At 38.1% G+C, this 21,126-nt stretch overlaps 1 protein-coding gene across 4 annotated transcripts in view; it reads right to left on the bottom strand.

Annotated features, from left to right (window-relative positions):
• The window catches only part of PRLR (prolactin receptor), a 141,381-nt gene extending 129,859 nt beyond the window's left edge, over window positions 1–11,522 (bottom strand). For 2 of the 4 annotated variants that reach the window (XM_081053295.1, XM_081053294.1), the window contains exon 1: window positions 10,721–10,864. The gene's annotated coding sequence lies outside the window, so the exon portion shown is untranslated. Of the gene's footprint in view, window positions 1–10,720; window positions 11,136–11,254 lie in introns of those variants that run through there. The other 2 variants (XM_081053296.1, XM_081053292.1) reach the window with 2 other exon arrangements.
• Between the last annotated feature and the right edge of the window lie 9,604 nt (window positions 11,523–21,126).

Raw genomic sequence — 21,126 nt, 5'->3', positions numbered from 1 at the left:
CTGACACATACTATATAACATTTAAAAATAACACTTTTATTGAAAATCAAACAGTTGACTCAATAGATTGATGATTTGATTAGATAAATTCAACATTTCCAATGAAGGCTTGCCAATCACAAAAAAAATTACCATATGACAATTGCAGAGAAAAAAAAACATTGCTTCCTATTTAATTAAAATAGATAACAAGTTAAAACTTACAGCATAGGAGATGAATCATCACAATTGCTGCCTTTCCAGTAGTTGCTGAAGAATTCATTAATGGAGTTAAACAAACCTTAATGAATTTCTTTATATAAACCTTAGTTCTGTTAAATTCATGGTCGTTACTACCATTAGGGAGGGGAGAAGGTCTGTTACTTTCACGCCGATTATTGAAAAATCAAGTAACGTGACAGAAAAATTTTCTGGAAGCAGATATACAGTGAAAGATAGAGAAGAGAGCATGAACTGTTGTGTTCCTTAAGCTTTTTTCACTACTACTAATAAAACTCTGGAGAGAATCTTCAATATTTTTAAGGCAAAAAATGTGATTAACAAATGAATTAATGACTCTTTTTGTTGGTTTCTAATAACCAGCCTCAAATGACCCTGGAGAGCAACTAGAATTTGCTGCACAGCTTATTGAATAGCTTTGATTTCTTCAGTCCTTTGAGAAGGGACTGGTAGGAGGGTATAACACAGGAACTATGAGTAGTGGTTAGAAAAGGGAGTGAAGAGAAGAGGGGGCAATTAATTTCATTGCTAGTGTTGGCAACTTTGTCTAGCCAGCTCCCTAGGTGGGGCGTTTATAACTCCTACCTTGGCAGATGGGGCAGGTGGTTTAGATGTGAGGCCTTCCTGGTGAGGGAATGAATCATCCAGCCTCTAAATTATATGTATTTTATATATTGTTATATGTTTCCCCTCCTCTCCCACTTCTGGAAGCCCTGCCCAAGTTGAATTGCCTCCTAATGGTGTCTCGAGGTTTTTCTGCAGGAGAAACACGTCTACATCTGAAAATAAGAGCTTCAGTTATACTGGAAAGAGTGAAAAGGAGACAGAGGAGAAGTGGCACAGCTTTGATAACTAAGAACCTGGAGCTCTGCAGCCAGACTCAGTTCAAAACCTGGCTTTGTTCCTTACCAGCTATGTAATCTTGAGCAAATGACTGAACCCTCCTTTTTTTTTTTTTTTTTTTTTTTGCCTCAGTTCTTTTATTTATAAAATAATAATAATTGTTCTCACTCAAAGAGTGGCTGGGAGGATTAAATAAGTTAAAACGTGAAATTCTTAAAACAATGCCTCGATTATAGTAAGTGCTCATAAAAAGCTTGCTCATGAAAAGTTAGCGTTTATATGGAGAAACTGGCCAACTGCAAAAAGCCACATGTAAACGTCTGACAGCCTGAAGTGAAGGACTCAGTAAATACAGCCAAAGTGTGAAATGCTCAGAAAAGAGATAAACTAGTAATGTGAATATGACATTTTCAGCACTTAACGAAAAACACAGTAATCAAAAACAATAAAACCCGTCAGAATGGTCTTATGAGACAGGATGAAATTTTTATGGTGTGGAGGTTAAAAGCAGCAAACAGAAATTTCACCTTGGACAGGACTTTTTTGTTTTTTCTGCTTAAATAAGTTGAAGTCAAAGTTCCTCATGTTTCTAATAACACTAGATGTTATTCCAATTTTGGTTCAAAACCAGTGGCCCAAGTTGGGATTGGGTAAGAGCAATGATCTCAGACAGGACTAGGTCCGCTGTCACTTTTACTGGCTCTATTCATCTGAAAGCTGTGATGGCCTAACCTCCAAATTCACTCCGCTACCTAATGCTTCTACCTCACTGCTATTAATATCACCCCACCTGATGCGTCCTCACCTCTTGCTGTTCTCCTGAACAGCCTCCCAAGTTCTCCCTCTGATACCAGGCTACAATCCATTCTCCACACAGAAACCTGAGCAATCTCTAAAATGCAATGTAAAACATGTCACTCCCTTGCTTAAAACCTCCCAATGATTTCCTTAAAGTGATGTAAAATCCCAACTCCATCGCCTGACCTCAGGCCCTCAGGGCTGTTTTCCTACCTGACTGTCTCTTCCTTCCTCCCTAAGGTCCAGCCACACTGGTCTCCTTTTTTGTTTCCTGAACATGTCAAACTTTTCCAATGTCAGGGCTTTAGCTCTTGGTGTTCTCTCTGCCTAGCCTTCTCTCCCTGATCTCTGAGGGCTTTCTCTTAAACACTGATGTACTAGCTCAAATCCCACCTCAGAGAGAGCAACTCTGGTAAGCCTATTTGAAGCAGCTCTTGTTAGAGTTCATTCCTTTTACCTCACTGTATTTTTCTTCATAGCACTAACACATTTGATTTTATTTGTTTCTTTCTCAATGAGGATATGCTTCCGCTCACTGGTATACAGACTCCACGAGAGCAAGAACTTCATCACTCTATCTCCAGCTCCTGTGACAGCCCCGATACGTAGTAGACCCTCCATAAATATTAGTTGAGTAAATAAAACTTGCCAATGCCCATGACACCTGGCTAACAGCAGACCTTTATCCATCTTCTCCCTGCATTCTTAACAATTTCTTATCTTCTCTTAATCCTGCAATCTTAGGACTCCCGAAAGTACAGTGGTACATCATCCCTCCCTCCCGATTTAGTACAAAAACTTGGTTGCCTTTTGGTAGTAATAGAACTTTCTGAGAAAAAGTGGGAGTTTTAGACTCTGGATAATTAACTGGACTCTGGATAATTATTCTCAGATTGATTCTAGAATCATTTTCCACATCCTAGATTCTTTTATATTTGAGGTGACTTATAATGGCCCTATCTAACCCCAAATTTATGACTCCTCTAGCCCAGTCTGATGCTGGAAGACTCTGCAACCCAAAAGATTTCCTGGGACTGAGAGGGTTTTATACAACCTACTTAGTTCTTGGCTAATTCACCTTGTAAAGTCTACACGGTGACTGGGGAATATTACTGTAATTATATTTTTAATAAGGGTGTGTACAAGAATGGAGTTAATTGGCTTTAAAATGTCTGAGACAGGAAAGCAAGTGTTGGTTAACTAAAGATCAACATAGCAATCGGAAAATTTAATGTATGGGTGGTAGGAAAGCTTAACCTTTATCTTTCAATCTCATAATTATTAAGCTTCTGGCAACCTGATTTCCACATTGTGCATACAGAAATTTTAATCACAAGGGCCCCTCTGAGTGTGAAGTTATTACATAGGCAGGAAATTTAGTATGCTAGAAATCATGCTCCCCAAAGAGTAGAATGATAAACTTGTTAAAGTGTTAATAAAAATATATTTTGGATAATTCTCTGGGGTCCATGCCACGTAAAACAATGCTAAAGAAGAAATAGAAATAAGTAATTAAGATTTGGATCTTAGCTGATCTTACTGATGCACATAAGAATCTCCTGGAGAACTGTAAATCAAGACGCTGAGGCTCCATTCTCAAAATCTTGATTCAATGGGTTTATGGTTAGGGCCCTGGGCAGCTGTATTTTTTAAAGCTTCTGAGATGATTCTCATGTGCAATCAGTATTGAGGACCATTGTTTTACAGGCTTGCTTTTTGCTATAGCTAAAGATATTAGAAATCGTTCTTAATTCAATCATGGATTGGGAAACAGAGAAAAAGAAAATAACCATTTTGGGATGGCACAAAATTGACCTACCTTTTTGTCCTAAAGAGGGTGTAGTGCCAAGACTCTAGCTTTTGTCCACTGCCCTTCATAATGATCTCCATACCTCACCACTGGTAATAAACCCAGAAATTCCCAAGACAAAAAGAATTCTTTTAAAATGCTACTGTAAAAATTGTTGGGCTTTGTTCTCTCTCTCTCTCTCTCTCTCTCTCTCTCTCTCTCTCTCTCTCTCTCTTTCTAGTGTGTAACAAAAAATCAATATTCAGTGAATACAAGCTACAGAGAAGAGAAATCAGAACAGCTTGAAAGCTCTGGGGCTAGGAAGCCTTCACTTCCCAGAGGTAGGAGTGGATGAGGTGTAAGTATGCATGACGCATGACGGAGCTTGAATGGAAGCTCCAAGTCTGTAGGGATGGGGCTCCTGGGGCTGCTGTGGCGGCCAACGGGCTGCTGACATTCATAGTCATAGTGTTGGCAGCTCGGCCAGACTAGTCGTCTTTCATCTACTGGTCTATAACACTAATTCATTCATTGAAGAAACAACATTGCCAGGCACAGAGTATTCTGTAACAGGAGACTGGGCACTCTCTTTGGGAGCCAAATAAGATACGGGGAATTCAGTGGCTAAGAATTCTAATTCCACCTCTGTTGCCAGCAACTCAAAGCCCAAGCCAAGTAATTAAACTCCATTTCCCAATTTGTAAAGTTGTAGAGGTGAGGGAAGATTACACATCATAATAAAATAGCTACTGTCGGGACTAATGGCATGCTAATAAAGCCCTTTGCAATGATTACACAAAACCTGGTTGACATAAGCAGCTGTGAGATACCAATTGCCTCACACTTAGCTCAAGTTGACTAGAAGACACCCCAAAAGCATACAGAACACAGGCATGGGCAGCTAGTTACACCTTTTAGTTACAACACGCAAGTCGATGGATTCACTACAAATAACGTTATCTGTGAATTAAAAAGACTATATAGAAATATGGGTGTATATAAAATTTCCACAAAGACCACACATCTTGATTGTCCATTGAATTCTCTTTAAAATATTACCCTTTTAATTGAATTTTCCATGATTACGATACAAAGACCTTGTGTTTTTGCTCAATGATTTTTCAACTCTCGCTTCACATTAGAATATTCTGGGGAATTAAAAAAAAATATGCTGATACCCAGTGCCCATTCCTAAACTGACTACATGAAAATTCTGGAGAAGAGGTGGAGGCATCACTAGTTTTTAAAAGCTTTCTTAGTGATTCCAACTATTCTTTTTTTCACATCACTGGACACTTCATGCACAATTCCAATGCCATGCCACTTGTGCATTTCTCCTTACTTAGAGTGCCTTCTCTTCCTGTCTCCATTTATCTTTAGCTCTTACATCCATCAATGGTCATCTCTTACCTTGTCTTTCTCAATGTACTTTAGGACTTAAGGCACACTGTCTTCCGGAACCTCCAAACTCCACTTGTATCAGTCATGTAATGTACTTAGAGAATATACATTATGTTACATTGCTCCTGGTGTTTTATGTTTATGCCCATCTTCCTAACTAAATAATATATTCCTCCAGAGCCAGGACCTGGCTTTCCCATGGAGTCAGGCACGGATTTCTTGGCTTAGAAGATGCTAAAAAATATGTGTTACTGTTGCTGTAGGTACACCAAGATTCATTCCTATCAGCTTCTTACTGTCATTTCCCTCCAGATTTAGATTTTAAGTGGAAATGAACAAATGCTACTTGTATATTTCAAAGAGTATCTTGTATAGTGCTTCACTCTAGCTACAGGAAGGAAACTCTTCTCTGCAGGCAAAGGTCAGCAGAAGCCATCAGTTCTCAGGTTATAAGTGGTAACCACGGCCCACATGTTTATAGCACATTTCTCCATTAGCATTTGTGGTGGTATTATTTCATCAACTCTGAACTTACCACAGGATTGTTGGGGGAGGAAGGTGAAGGTAATACACAAACCAGTAATCAAAAGTAAAATCCAGGCTTCTAATATCCCAGGCCAGAGGCTTCCTCTAACAATACCAGAATCTGACTGCTCTTCCCTTTGGAAGATCTGAAACTGCAGGAACAAATCACATATTTCCTTTTTTGACATACTCAAGGGCCATTTGAGCTAGTGGACAAAAGAAACCCAAATGGCCTTCTGTGATGTCCTTGGAGAAGCCCTTCTGGAAACTGGGACTGCATCTTGTTCAAACTGTTTTAAGCAAAAGGACAGAGAGGAAGAAACATTTATCACCACGGTGAGATGACTTATTTAAAGAGCTCTGCACACAAACAAGAAGCCCTAGCTGAGTCCTTGTCTGATTTTACAAAGTGCCGAGAATGACAGAGACATTGTCCTGGGAAGTGATTTTAAGGTAAAACTGTAAATTCAGATTCAAAATGACCCTTTGGTCATAGGATTATTGCAGCTTCTTGAGATTTGCCTGAGTGAGAGGATGGGTGGTGACGAATGTAACCACTGAGTCTATTTCATCAAATCTAATAGTGACACGATGAAATAGGCTGCAAATTATCACCAGCTCAGCAGAAGAATGAGGGTGAGGATGCGTGCAGAAGGACCTCTTTTTCTCTTGTGTACTGCTTAGCTGAATAACAGAATTTTGGGACAGATTTGAGATGGAGTCTGAGTCAAGATTGGAGGAAAAGTTTGTTAAGAAGAAGAAAAATTTCTCATCATTTTTTTGTCAATGCATTAGTCTATAGCAGTGCTGTTAAATGGAAATATAATGTGAGCCACAAATGTGATTTAAATTTTTCTGTAAACCACATTAAAAATTAAAAGGAAACAGGTGAAATTAATTTTAGTAATATATTTCATCTAAACCAATATATCCAAAATATTATCATTTTAACATACAATCAATATTAAAAATTAATGATTTTTTTTGATACTAGTTCTTTGAAATCTATGGTATATTTCATACTTACGGCACATCTCTATTTGAACTACCGTGTTTCCCCCAAAATAAGACTGGGTCTTATATTAATTTTGATTCCAAAAGACGCATTAGGGCTTATGTTTAGGGGATGTCATCCTGAAAAATCATGCTAGGGCTTATTTACTGGTGAGGTCTTATTTTTGGGGAAACCAGGTAGTCACATTTCAAGTACCCAATAGCCACATGTGGCTAGAGCTTGTATTGCATACTACAGGTATAGACACGCTAACTGGAATTTGGACTAGCAGGTAGAAATCATTGTCAGCATTTAGCTACCTGATATACTTTTAATATTTTCCTTCTGGTAGCTCTTTCACTATGCCCTGGAAGAGATTATCTCAAAGGCCACACGTTTTATTAGCAAAAAATTTTGGACTTTGAAGCAAAACAGGCTATGAGATTCAAATTCCAGCTTTGTAACCCAGGGCTAGCTGCTTATCCCCTATGAGTCCTGGTTTCTTCAACTGTTAAATCAAGACAAAAATCGCTAACTCACCAGATTGTTGAGAAGATTAAATAAGATCGGTATAAAGCACACAGCACAGCCTAGAATCATATAATAGGCATTCAAACAATAATTTCCCCTATAAAAAACCCATCTTGATTTCTATGAGGCCATGTCATTGTATTTGAGGCTCTACTGCTTCATGTATTCCACTTCCAGATGTTTCCCTTGAGGTTTCTTCTGCTAATGCAGCCCTTTCCCCAGACCTTCAAGGCCTGGCTCCCTCTTATTATGCAAGTTTAAGTTCAAGGGTGACCTTGTTATGTAAATCTTCTCTGGCTGCCTTATTTAAAGTTGCCTCCAAGCCCTGGTAGCACACACTATTCCTCAGCCTCTCTCTACTTTCTTCATAGCATTTATCGGTATCTGAAATTATTTATGTATTGGTTCACCTGCCTCTTATCTGCCCTACTCTCTAGCTTAGAAGCTCCACAATAGCTAGGACCTTGCCTGACTTACTCAGAGCTCAAAAAGTATTTATTGAATAAATGAATGAATGAATGAATGAATGAATGAACGAATGACTACTTAACCCAGGGAAGTAAATGTAGATGGTCCCCTGATTCTAAAGGTAGTAGGTAAAGGAAATTCTAGAGATCTTTTGAAAAAAAATTAATTAAAGTTTATTAGGGTGACAATTGTTAGTAAAGTTGTATAGGTTTCAGGTGTACAATTCTAGAGCTCTTTTTAACCTGAAAGAATCGCTCAGGAAGTCAATGACCCAGGGCCAGCCTCCCTTGCTGAGGTTTGGTATTTGATATCTTGAGTCTAACAGCAGGACTTGTAAAGGGTTGGGAAAATTATTCTCCACAGGTGATTTTATTAGTGTTGCCTATTAATATGTATCACATGCAAAGTATATGTTCACACCAGTTAAAATCATCCAGAAGATTTGGTTATTCCTGCTCTTTAGAAGAACTGGAGCCCAGTTGGCTTGATGCAACTTTTGATATAGGGATCTTGGCAGCACTGGGTATTAGAAAAAGAGTGAATGTCAAAGTCAGACAGACCAGGGCTTGAAGCTCACTTTTTGCCTTTTACTAACTCTGCAGACTGGGAAAGTTAGGTAAATTTTTATAAGTCTCAGTTTTTTAATCTATAAAGCCATAAATGATAATGTATACCTTGTTGTGTTGCTATAAAAATTCACTGAGGTTATGTAGGAAAGCGTTTAAACAGCTTGAAGACTCAGTGAATAGTAGGTATCAGTATTATCTCTGCATGCAAGAATGCCTTGCCAGAATATACTGATCCATCTTTGGAATGGCTACTTTGAGAGTAGCCAGCTTCCTTTTAATGTTTTGATATTTCTTTCCCACATTTCTACATCATCCAACTTCTTGCACCTGAGGGGCCAGGATGAGAGAAAGAGAGAGAGAGAGAGAGAGAGAGAGAGAGAGAGAGGGAGAGAGAGAGAGAGAGAGAAAGAGAGAGAGAGAGAGAGAGAGAGAGAGAAAGAGAGAGAGAGAGAACTGAACTGTTTAAATCTATGTCAAGTGGAGACATTTCTCTCTACAGAGAGAGTTTCTGGTGTATCTGGAGATGGATACAGGCCTGAGACCTCTCCAGTTTCCATGTCCAGCTGTTTGTAGCTATAGGCAGAAATCTAGCTCTTTTGTATTCAAGATTATGGACCAAAAGAGAACTGAGAGAAAGAGTTAAGAATCCATGCCAATGTGGACACATTTCACTTGCTGGCAACACAGAGTGCTTTACTTGACAAAGGGGAAACAATATACCCAACTCTGTGTTCTAAACCCATTACTCATCTTTAAGAATATTTAGGCCAGAATTGATTTTACTCATTCTTCTGCTAGTGTAAGCCCCATAAGAGAGACAGTAAGCTGCTCTAAAAAGCGTGAAATTATTTGACACTTACTTAGAATCTCACATTAACATTAATAGTAGCAGTTTTTCATTGACTGTAGAACCAGGCACTGTATAAACATTACTTTTGTTCTCCTAACAACTGTGCAAGAATGGCAGTACTGTTCCGCATTTTACAGACAGAAAGTGAAGCTCAGAGAAGTGACTGCCAAAGTGTGGGAGCCAAGATTTGCAGCCCAGTCTATTGGGCCACAAGTCTCCACGTGTCCTCTGCCACATCTTGCTGGGGTTGCTAGTGGAAGACCCCATTGCACAAAACCAGAGTCCCTCGTAACTTCAAGGCAAATTGCAGAGGTACAAAAGAAAACCATTATTATTCTTACTGTGCACTGGGGAGCAATTGGCACTTCCTTTCAAAACAAAGCCTTCACATCACGGTCTGACATCCAGCTAGGTGACCTGATGAGTTCTCTTTGAGACAGACAGATCTTCTCTGCAGGTGGCTCTCTAGTGCTGTTTGTAAGAATGAAAACTCCAGGCATGAGGACTATCACTTTAGGAAATTCATTAAAAGAGTTTATGAGGAAGGTTCCCTAGGATGAAGAGATTGGTGAAGCCCTTGGGAAACAGTGCCTTAGGAGCTCACTCAGGAAAGGAGGGCTTTCCCCTTCAACAGCCTGGCTGACTCCAGACCTTGGAGAAAGCTGTACATTACTCCCACAGTCAGCCCAGCTGCCAGCGGAGGTTGGCTGGATGGTCCCTGATGCAGGTCTTCAAAGGGAAGGCTTTCTTTAGACAAAGAATGTTCACCTGGGGTTCAGGTGGAGTCTTCACGGGGGGTGTCTAGGAACCATCAGGAATTGTCTGCAAATTTTTATGTACATCCTATAAGAACACCCCCAGTTTTTCAGAACCACTGAAATTCAAATTTTCATCTGCTTCTTCCTTGCACTATTCAGTGTTTTTACCCCATGTAGACACACACACATATTATATGCACACATGTTTAATGGAATATATATATAATATATATATAATATGTATTATATATAACACATATAATATATATAATATATATTATATAATATAAATAACATATAATATATATTATATATAATATATGTGTTATATATAATATATACACACATATATTATATATATGTATATGTGTATATATATGTATATATATATATATATATATATATATATATATATATATATATATATATAAATTCCCCTAAATATTGCAAAGAAAACTGAGGCCCAGAGAACATAAGTGTCTTCCAAGATTGCACAACCAGGGGCAGGGCTAGGATTAGCAGCACTCCACTGACCAAGAAGCTGGAGACTCAGGTGGGAAATCTTTGCCAGCCAACTTGATGAATGAAGACAAACTAATCCCTCCAGATTACTAACAATGTTTCGCAACCACTTTCAAGCCAAATCATAGAGAATCCTAAATTGCCTGTTATTAGGGTAACGTGGGCCGTGTCCCCGCGATAGAGGTAGAGGTCACTGAAAGGATCTTCTCCCCCTCAGTGAGTTAGAACTGCAGCCCTTGCTTTCTTTCCCCTCGCACGGCGCTCGGGCTCTCCCGTTACCGCAGTTTGCTTGACTTCTCCTCTCCTCTCCCTTCTGCTGCACACACTCCTCTCAGGTCCTCTCCCCTGCAGCGGGTTCTCCTATCAGCTTCCTCTCCGGTTGGAATTCCTCTGCCCCGGTCAATCGGCCTTCCGCCTGCTCTGGGGTCTGGGTGACAGCCCCGAGCTGCTTACCTGATATCAGCGCCTCTGCCTTGGAGGGGAGCTGCGCCTCTCGGGTCAGCACAGGTAACGCTAACTTTCCCCACCGGACACCGGGACGCTTCCACGGCCGCTGCGGGAAAATCCTCAGGTCCGCTGTCATCTCATCACCTGTCTGAGCCTCTTCGCCTCCCCGCCCCCCCTTCTTTTTTTTTTTTTTTTCAATTTGACGTAAATAATTTACATTATTGGAATCCCACAGTCATTCCAAAACTCGTTCTCAAGCGTGCATCTGAAGATGCCTTTTAAGAAGGCAAATGTGTGCAGTTGTAAAATCTGGGCGCGGAGTGCGTTTCTAGCTCCTCGGAGAAGGGATCTCGGCGCGGACGACGGTCGGAGCCGCTGCCTTCCCAGCCCTTCTGCCAGCTCGGCTGCTTTCTGGCGATGTGCTGAGCAGTCCGCGCCCGCGCCGCCCTCGTTCCCCTCCCGCCCTGGGCCTCCAACCCGAAGCTCCGGCGCCTCGAGGCCGGCGCCGCTCTCGGTCGCACGCGTCCCCTGGCTACTCACTTTTGCTGGGTAGCAAAGTCTGCCATATCAGTCCGTGAGCACTTCCTGCAAAAGGACGCTGAGTTCCACTGTGGTAAAGCTGTTTCATGAATAGCGGGTAAAATCCAGAAAGAGGGAGAGGAGCGAGTAAGACAGAAAGGGAAAGGGGCGGGGAAGCCCAGCCCAAAAGACACTGTCTGGAGATTGCAGCCTGGGCCCCACCGTCCCCAGCCCGGCGCTTGTGTGAGAAGAAGCTCAACTTAGTGCACTTGTTCACTCTTTCTTCATTAGAGGAGGAGTCAGTGTTGCAACATTTATATTCCTTGCTGGAAGCAAAACAGTGATATTCTTCAGCAATGCAAAATGTCCAGAGCCTGCAAATTTTACAAGGTGAGGGAGGTAGTTGGGGGAGCTCGAATGCAGAAAAGATGTAGAGAAGAAATAACTGATTCTGCCTAGATTGGTTTTGCACGATGAGGGCCACACATCTTTCTTTAAGACCGTACCAAAAAACAGACAGACAAAACAGTAATAAAAATGTCTTAATAAATTCATTGACCTCAAAGATTATATTTCTCCTGGCAGCCGAGATATAGAGTGTCTCCATGTGAAGTTTCTTTCCTTATTTCTGAATGACTTTGAACAGAGCTTGATAACATTTGAAGGGGGCTCCAGGGATTTGAATCTCAACTTCCTAAGGAGGGGTCAGAGTGAAAAGGGCAAAAGAAAATAAAAGTCAGTAACCCAAGGAAATTTTGCTTTCTTTTTTGATACCCCAAGACCCAAACTTCTAGGGTACTGTGTTTATTCTCTGCCACACAGAAACATTTGTTGTTTTCCACAGATATGGAATTTATCTCTTCTAATAGGGATTTATGTGGTTCTGACTTTTTTATTTTTATTTTTTGGTAATCACAAAACCATGCACAACCATCACATTTTCTCTTGGGAATATGTACATATATGTGTATATATACATATATATATATATATATATATATATATATATATATATGTACATACATACATACATACATATATATACACAAACAGTAGTAGCTGATTGAATGAAATAGTTATTAGTAAGCTGCTAGTGTCTGTCTGATGTTATTAATACTGCACATGAGTATTTCATAACTCAGAGGGGCATCAAGAAGGTACTTTAAACAAAGGCTATTGAATTTGTTGACCCCGAGAAGAATATACCTGCCAAGAAATATTCCTTGTGATTAATTGTGTTCAAATTCATAATCAGTCTAGAAGCCATTGCTAACAGTGCCCTCTCATGTACTCTTCACTTCAGGGAAAAGCTACAGACTGAGCCCCCAGCCTCATGTATGGAGTTGCTGCCACCTGAGCAGGCTTTTATAAATGAGTTCCTAGATTTGTCTTTCAACCAATAAACTGAGAACTTCCCCATCCAATCAGAGCTACACAGCTATACCGCATTTGCATCTTCACTAACCAATTAGAGCAGCTTCATAAAGACCAATCAGAATGCATGATTCCCACCACTCAGGACAGTGCTACTTGGATCAATCAGACTATGTAAATTTGCAGTCCTCATTTGCATAGATGGACCGTTCAGGGACTGGGGCAGAAACTTCCTCTATGAAAGTGAGCGTCCCCTTTGTCTTGGGAGAGAGCACTTGCCCTTTATTCTGGAGGCTGCATCTTTCTGGTTTGCAAACTGTTTTTAATGAAGTTTCTCTTTTTTACTGCATCTCAGATTAGGGACTCCTGTTGGCATTGGATTGGTGGCAACAAACTTCTGTTGACAAATTTCAACAAAAATATGTTATTGAAACAGTAGGCTTTCCTTCCCTCTTTGGTTGATTGCTGCTCTGGAATAACTCAAATCACATTCAGTAGCAGCAGCCACTTGCCAAAACTTTGAAAGCCACTGAAATTCCCAGCACGATTTGCTGGTCCTTTTGGACTAAAAGCCCAAAGACACCTGCTTGCTTAATCACCTGATGCTTCCTGTTCAATAACATAGCCTTGTACAATTAAACTGTAGACTCCATCTGGGTCTCTTAGCTGATGGGAGATGCTTCTCTCATGTATATTTACATTTACCCATGGGTGGCCATGAAGATATGCAACCCCTTTTTATGGTCAAAACACCTGAGCGACATGGGATCTTCAATGGCAAAATATTTCTATATGATCTTTACAAAGCAAAGGATCTCTCCATTTTTTGGAGTTGCTCTAATCAGACAATTTTAATCACTGGTGAAAAACATCACTCTAGCCGTGAGCTCTTGGAAGTTAGGAACTTTGCTTTTCTCCATGTAGTTCCCAGTTACTATGTGGAAGTCTGCAGGCAGCTCAACTCATCTGTGCTTCTGGCTTCCAACAGATGAGAGATTGTTTTTGTTTGTTTGTTTTTGTTTTTTAAAATTTTATTGGGGAATACTGGGGAGCAGTATGTTTCTCCAGGGCCCATCAGCTCCAAGTCATTGTCCTTCAATCTAGTTGTGGAGGGCGCAGCTCAGTTCCAAGTCCAGTCACCATTTTCAATCTTTGGTTGCAGGGGGTGAAGCCCACCATCCCAAGTGGCAATTGAACCAGTAACCTTGTTGTTGAGAGCCCGTGCTCTAACCAACTGAGCCATCCGGCCATCCAGAGAGATTGGTTTTTGAGTGACTAATGTGCATATCACTGGGAGAGAGAGGTAAGGTTTCTGCTCTGTTGTGCAGCACACAGGCACGACCTAAGCCACCAGCATTCACTCTCAGTGGATTACCTCACTGTAGCTTTTCTGAGATGACGAAGGGAATCTGCTATAAACCTCAGCCTCCTTCCTCTACCCCAAAATTGTTTCGTCATTGCCTCTTTTTTTTTGCACACTTTATATATATGTGTTCCCTTTATATGTGTTCCTTTTATGTATGTTCCTTTCTTGCACATTTGTCTTGTCACTGTCTCCATGGCTAAGTTCCTCCTTTTTTCCAAGCTACTCCTCCTACTGAGTCCTGGCCTCCATCCCTTCCTCTGCGTTCAAGACCTTGCTCCATGACCTGATGCAAAGGAAAGAGCCCAGCCCTTGGCATGGGTTTGGGTCCTTACTATCTATTTGCCTTCCCTAAGCTTCACTTGTCTCATTGTAAATTGGATGTAGTACTAAATGCCTCAATGATTAATAATAATAATAATAATAATAAATCACCAGTAAAGGAAAAAATAATGGTGATAGATAGCATATGTAAAATGCCTGATGAATAACAGAAAGTCTAGAAACACGAAGTTCCCTTTTTCCCCATGAATATTTAATCTCTTCTATCCCATGGGCTCCTTCATCTCTGCCTACAATAACCTCACCTCTTCCTTGACCCTGCTAAACCTTTTGGTGGCTTTACAATTAAATCCACTTCTTTCTTCACCTGTCACACTTGATGTCCACGCCTCGAATTCCCTGTCTCACTGTGCTCTCAGTTGTTCTTAACCTTGGCTGCACACCACGATCATCTGAGGAGTGTTTCAAATGGACAGTCTGGGTGTCACTTGCAGAGCTAACTCAGGAGGTTTAAGGTGGGGCATCCAACCATTCAAAAAGTCCTGCAAAAACCTTTTTTCCCCTTTCCACTGTTAATGCTTCAGTTCATGCCTCTTCCCCTCAATAGTCCCCTGGCTTGCCTCATTTTAACCAGCCTTGTCTACCTTAAACTCAATGCTTCTATAGTGAATCTCATTATATCACCCCGTGAATTTAAGTTCTTTAATGGCGCCTACTTCCCACTGAATAAAGTTAAAACATATTTGTTCCAGCTGATTATATTGGGTTTTAGAGTAGTCGATCAATAAAGATATACAGTGAGTTTGTATCCCACCTTCCTTTCTAGAAATGTTATTTCCCCCACCCCTCCCCTACTTGAAACTCGATTCATTCTTGATCTTCATATTCAATGTCACTTTCTTCTAAAAGCTTTCCATGATCACTCCAATGCTGAAGGTATTCTGCTTCTGTCCAATACATCCCTCTGTGCTACTTCCAAGGGTAATGTGGGGATATGAGTTGATATGTGCAAGTGCATTTGGTGAATTATAAACCATGTGTAAATGTAGGGCACTACTATTATAAGTTTATTTCTAAGTATTTTATTCTTTTTGATACTATTTTAAATAGAATTGTTTTCTTAATTTCCTTTTGGGATAGCTTATTGTTAATATATAGAAATAAAACTGATTTTTAATATGTTAATTTTGTATCCTATAACTTTACTGAATTTGTTTACCAGTGCTAACAAATTTTTTGTGTGGCATTTTTAAGATTTTCTACACTTAAAATAATGTCATCTGCAGACAGATAATTTTACTTCTTTCTTTCTGATTTAGATGCCTTCTATTTCTTTTAATTGCCTAATTGAGATGACTAGGACTTTCAGTACTATGTTGAATAGAAGTGAGAGTGGACATTCTTGCATTGTTCTTGATCTTAGAGAAAAAGCTTTCAGCTTTTCATTTTTGAATATGATGATCCTGTGAGATATTTATATGTGAACTTTATTATGTTGGGTACTTTTCTTCTATTCCTAATTTGTTGAGAGTTTTTATCATGACAGGTGTTGGATTTTGTCAAAGGCTTTTCTGTATTTGTTGAGATAATCATGTGATTAATCCATCATTGTGTTACTGTAGTGTATTACATAAATTGATTTGCATATTTTGAACCATCCTTGTATCCTACAGATAAATCCCACTTGGTCATGGTGTATGATCATTTTAACGTGCTGTTGAATTTGGTTTTGTAGTATTTTGTTGAGGATTTTTGCACCTTTGTTCATCAGGAATATTGGACTTTAGTTTCTTTTCTTGTAGTATCTTTGTCTGGCTTTGGTATCAGGATAATGTTGGCATCATAAAATGACTTTGGCAGGGTTTCTTCCTTTTTAATTTTTGGAAAAGTTTGAGAAGGATTAATGTTCATTTTTAAAATATTTGGTAGAATTCACCAGTGAAGCTGTCTAGCTTGGACTGTTCTATGTTAGAGGATTTCTTTTATTTCTGATGCAATTTCCTTTCTCATTATTGATTTGTTCAGATTTTCTACTTTTTTCATGATTCAGTCTGTGGAGGTTGTATGTTTCTAGGAATCTATCCATTTCTTCTAGGTTATTCATTGTTTTGGCATATAATTATTCACAGTAGTCTTGTATGATCATTTTTATTTCTGTGGTATCAGATGTAATGCTCCTTTTTCAGAATTTCTAATATTATTTATTATTTCCTTAGTCTGGCTAACAATTTGTCAACTTAATTTATCTTTGAAAAAACCATGCTTAATTTTGTTGATTTTTTAAAATTTATTTATTGGGGTGACAACTGTTAGTAAAATTACATAGATTTCAGGTGTACAATTCTGTATTACATCATCTATAAATCCCATTGTGTGTTCACCACCCAGAGTCAGTTCTCCTTCGATCACCATATATTTGATCCCCCTTACCCTCATCACCTACCCGCCAACCCCCTTACCCTCTGGTAACCACTAAACTATTGTCTGTGTCTACGAGTTTTTGTTTCTCATTTGTTTGTCTTGTTCTTTTGTTGTTTTTGGTTTATATACCACATATTAGTGAAATCATAGGGTTCTCTGCTTTTTCTGTCTGACTTATTTCGCTTAGTATTATTATTCTCAAGATCCATCCATGTTGTCACAAATGTTCCTATATCATCTTTTCTTACCGCCAAATAGTATTCCATTGTGTATATATACCACAACTTCTTTATCCATTCATCTATCGAAGGACATTTTGGTTGTTTCCATGTCTTGGCGACCGTAAACAAAGCTGCAATGAACATTGGAGCACACATGTCTTTATGTAAAATGTTTTCAGATTTTTTGGGTAGATACCCAGGAGAGGGATTCCTGGGTCATATGGTAATTCTATTCATAAGTTTTTGAGGACCCTCCACACTGCCTTCCATAGCGGCTGCACCAGTCTGCATTCCCACCAACGGTATATGAGGGTTCCTTTTTTTCCACAGCCTCTCCAACACTTGTTACTATTTGTCTTGTTGATGATAGCCATTCTGACTGAGGTGAGGTGATATCTCATTGGTTTTTATTTGCATTTCTCTGATGATTAGTGATGTTGAGCATTTTTTCATATGTCTATTTGCCGTTTGTATGTCCTCTTTGGAGAAATGTCTCTTCAGGTCCTCTGCCCATTTTTCAATTGGGTTGTTTGTTTTTTTGTTGTTGAGTTTCATGAGTTCCTTGTATATTTTGGATATTAGCCCCTTATCGGAAGCACTGTTTGCAAAAAATCTTCTCCCATTCAGTTGGTTGCCTCTTTATTTTGTTGATGGTTTCTTTTGCTGTGCAGAAACTTTTAAGTTTCATATAGTCCCATTTATTTATTTTAGCTTTTACTTCCATTCCCTTTGGAGTCAAATTCATAAAATGCTCTTTGAACCCAAGGTCCATAAGTTAATACCTATATTTTCTTCTATGCGGCTTATTGTTTCAGGTCTTATGCTTAAGTCTTTGATCCATTTTGAATTAAGTTTGGTACATAGTGACAGATAGCAGTCAAGTTTCATTCTTTTGCACGTGGCTATCCAATTCTGCCAGCACCATTTATTGAAGAGGCTGTCGTTTCTCCATTGTATGTTTTTTGCTTCTTAGTCAAAAATTATCTGTCCATATTTGTGTGGTTTTATTTCTGGGTTCTCAATTCTATTCCATTGGTCTATGTGTCTGTTTTTCTACCAATACCATGCTGTTTTGATTATTGTTGCCCTGTAGTACAAGCTAAAGTCAGGGAGTGTGATACCTCCAGTATTGTTCTTTTTTTCTTAAGATTGCTTTGGCTATTTGGAGTCTTTTGTGGTTCCAAACAAATCTGATGATTTTTTGTTCTATTTCTTTAAAAAATGCCATTGGGATTTTGATGGGGATTGCATTAAATCTGTATATTGCTTTGGGTAATATGGTCATTTTAACTATGTTGATTCTTCTAACCCATGAACATGGAATGTCTTTCCATTTCTTTGTTTGTTTCCATTTCTTTAATTTCTTTTAAAAATGTCTTATAGTTTTCAGCATATAGGTCTTTCACATCCTTGGTTAAGTTTATTCCTAGGTATTTTATTCTTTTTGCTGCAATTGCAAAAGGAATTGTTTTTTGTATTTCTTTTTCTGAAATTTCATTGTTAGTATATAGGAATGCAATGGACTTTTGTATGTTGATTTTGTAGTCGGCAACTTTATTGTATTTGTTGATTGTTTTTAACAGCTTTTTGGTGGAGTCTTTAGGGTTTTCTATATATAGCATTATGTCATCTGTAAAGAGTGACAATTTAACTTCTTCATTCCCAATTTGGATGCCTTTTATTTCTTTCTCTTGCCTGATTGCTCTGGCAAGGACTTCTAATACTATGTTAATTTTGTTGATTTTTAAAAATCTGTTTTTTTCTTCTCTATTTCATTTATTTCTGCTCTAATCTCTATTATTTTCTTCCTTCTGCTAATTTTTGGTTTAGTTTTTTCTTCTTTTCTAGTTCTTTGAGGTTTAAGGTTTAGTTTTTTATAGATTCTTTTAAAAACATTTTGTAATGTAGGTGTTTATCACTATAAACGTTCCTCCTGGAACTACTTTTGCTGTATTCCATAATTTTTATGTTATGCTTTCATTTTCATTTGGCTTAAGTAATTTTCTGACTTCCCTTTTGATGTCTTTTTTGACCCAATGTTGTTCAGGAATATATTTTTAAATTTCTGCATACATGTGAATTTTCCAGTTTTCCTTCTATTCTTGATTCTGGTTTCATTCCATTGTACTAGAAAGATGCTTGGTATGATTTTAATCTTCTTAAAATTGTTGAGGCTAGTTTTGTAACCTAACATATGCTCTTTACTGGAAAATGTTCCTCGTGTGCTTGAGAAGAATGTTTACGCTATTGCTGTTGGGTGGAATGTTTTATGTATGTTTGTAAGGTCTAGTTTGTCTATAGGTTTTTCTAGTCCTTTGTTTCTTTATTGGTCTTCCATTTGGATGTACTAGCCATTATTGCAAATGGGTTATTGATGTCTTTTACTATTATTATGTTATTGTCCATTTCTCCTTTCAGATCTGTCAATTTTGTTTTATATATTTAGGTGCTCTGTTGTGGGTGTATGTATATGTATAATTATTATATCTTTTTGGTGAATTGATATTGTTATCATTATAAATGTCTTTTTTTTTTTACTTCTAGTGACAGTTTTTTAACTTAAAGTATATATTGATGATATAAGTACAGCTTTCTTTCTTTTTATCATCATTTGCATGGAATATCTTTTTCATCCCTTCACTTTCAGCCTATGCTCATCCTTAAGTCTAAAGTGAATCTGTTGCAGATATCATATAGTTGGGTCTTGTTTTTTTAATCTATTCAGTCATTCCATGTCCCTTGATTGAGGACTTTAATCCAGTTACATTTAAATTAATTACTGATAGAAAAGGATTTACTATTGACATTTCGTTAACTATTTTCTTTCTGTTTGTGGTTCTCTTGTTCCTCTTTGCTTCTCTTATTGTCTTCCTTTTGTATTTTGTTGATTTTTCTGTCGTAATGTGCTTTGTTTTTTTTCTCTTTGTTTATCTTCTATAGGATTTTCTTTGTGGCTACTATGAGGCTTACATAAAACATCTTACAGTTATTAGTCTATTTTAGGCTAACAACTTTACTTCTATTGCATATGAAAACTCTACACTTTGACTTCTTCCCACCAATAATTTATGCTACTGATGTGACAATTTACATCTCTTTATATTGTGTTTCTATTATCAAATATTTGTATTTGTAGTTATTCTTAATACTTTTGTCTTAAACTTTTATATTAAAATCAAAAGTGATTTACATGCTACCATTACAGCATTACAGTATTTTATATATTATTTTTACCAGTGGTTTTATACTTTCATTACTTTCTTATTGCTGTTTAGTGTCCTTTAATTTCGACTTGAAGAACTCACTTTACTATTGTGCAAATTGCTGACAATTTAATTTATTAAGGTGAATATAAAATTAACAATTTTAAAGTATATAAGTGGTGGCATTTAGTACATTCACAATGTTGTGCAACCATCACCTCTATCTAGTTCCAAAAGATTTCATCACCCCCAAAGGAGACCCTATATACACCCATTAAACAGTCACACTCCATCCCTCTCTTCTCAGATTTGGAAACCACCAATCTGCTTCAGGTTTTTTATGGATTTACTCATTCTGGTTTTTTCATATGAATGAAATCATATAATATATTACATTTTGTGTCTGACTTTCTTCAGTAGCATACTTTTTTAGGTGTGTCCATGTTGTAGGGTGTATTATTACTTTATTCATTTTATGGCTGAATAGTATTCTATTGTATGGATGTGCCACATTTTGTTTATTCACTCATCCATCCATCAATGGGCATTAGAGTTATTTACAACTTTTAGCTATTGATGAAACTGTTTAACTTTTGGCCCCTATTTTCCTCATCTGCAAAGTGGGGATAATAATTAATTGCTTTAAGTATCATTGTAAAGACCGGATCTAACTAATACATGTTATGTGTTTGGTTCAATAAATACAAGCTATTATGAATACTTTATTTTTGGTGTGAGACCAGAGACAAAGAACTATTAAAGTAGGTCCTCAGTTGGTTTGCAGAAAAGATGACTGTTCCTATTTTTTAAACCATGAAAGATTTATCAGTTGCTTTCGTCTTGCTTCATCTTCCTATCCATATTTGGGTTACAAATATAATTTTTTTTAGGTTTTCTGACTGTTGGGGTCATCTTTTAGTTATTATCTTTACCCATCTGCTTTTTTTGTTTCCTTTTAATTTTGTTCTTTTTTTTTTTTCACCCATTAACAAATACCAGGCTCAGTATTAGGTGCTGGAATACAGCAGA

The sequence above is a fragment of the Rhinolophus hipposideros genome, assembly GCF_964194185.1.
Source record: "Rhinolophus hipposideros genome assembly, chromosome: 7".
Lineage (NCBI taxonomy): Eukaryota > Metazoa > Chordata > Mammalia > Chiroptera > Rhinolophidae > Rhinolophus > Rhinolophus hipposideros.
The sequence above is the reverse complement of the archived record's forward strand: the minus strand, read 5'-3'. Positions and strand labels throughout refer to the sequence as shown.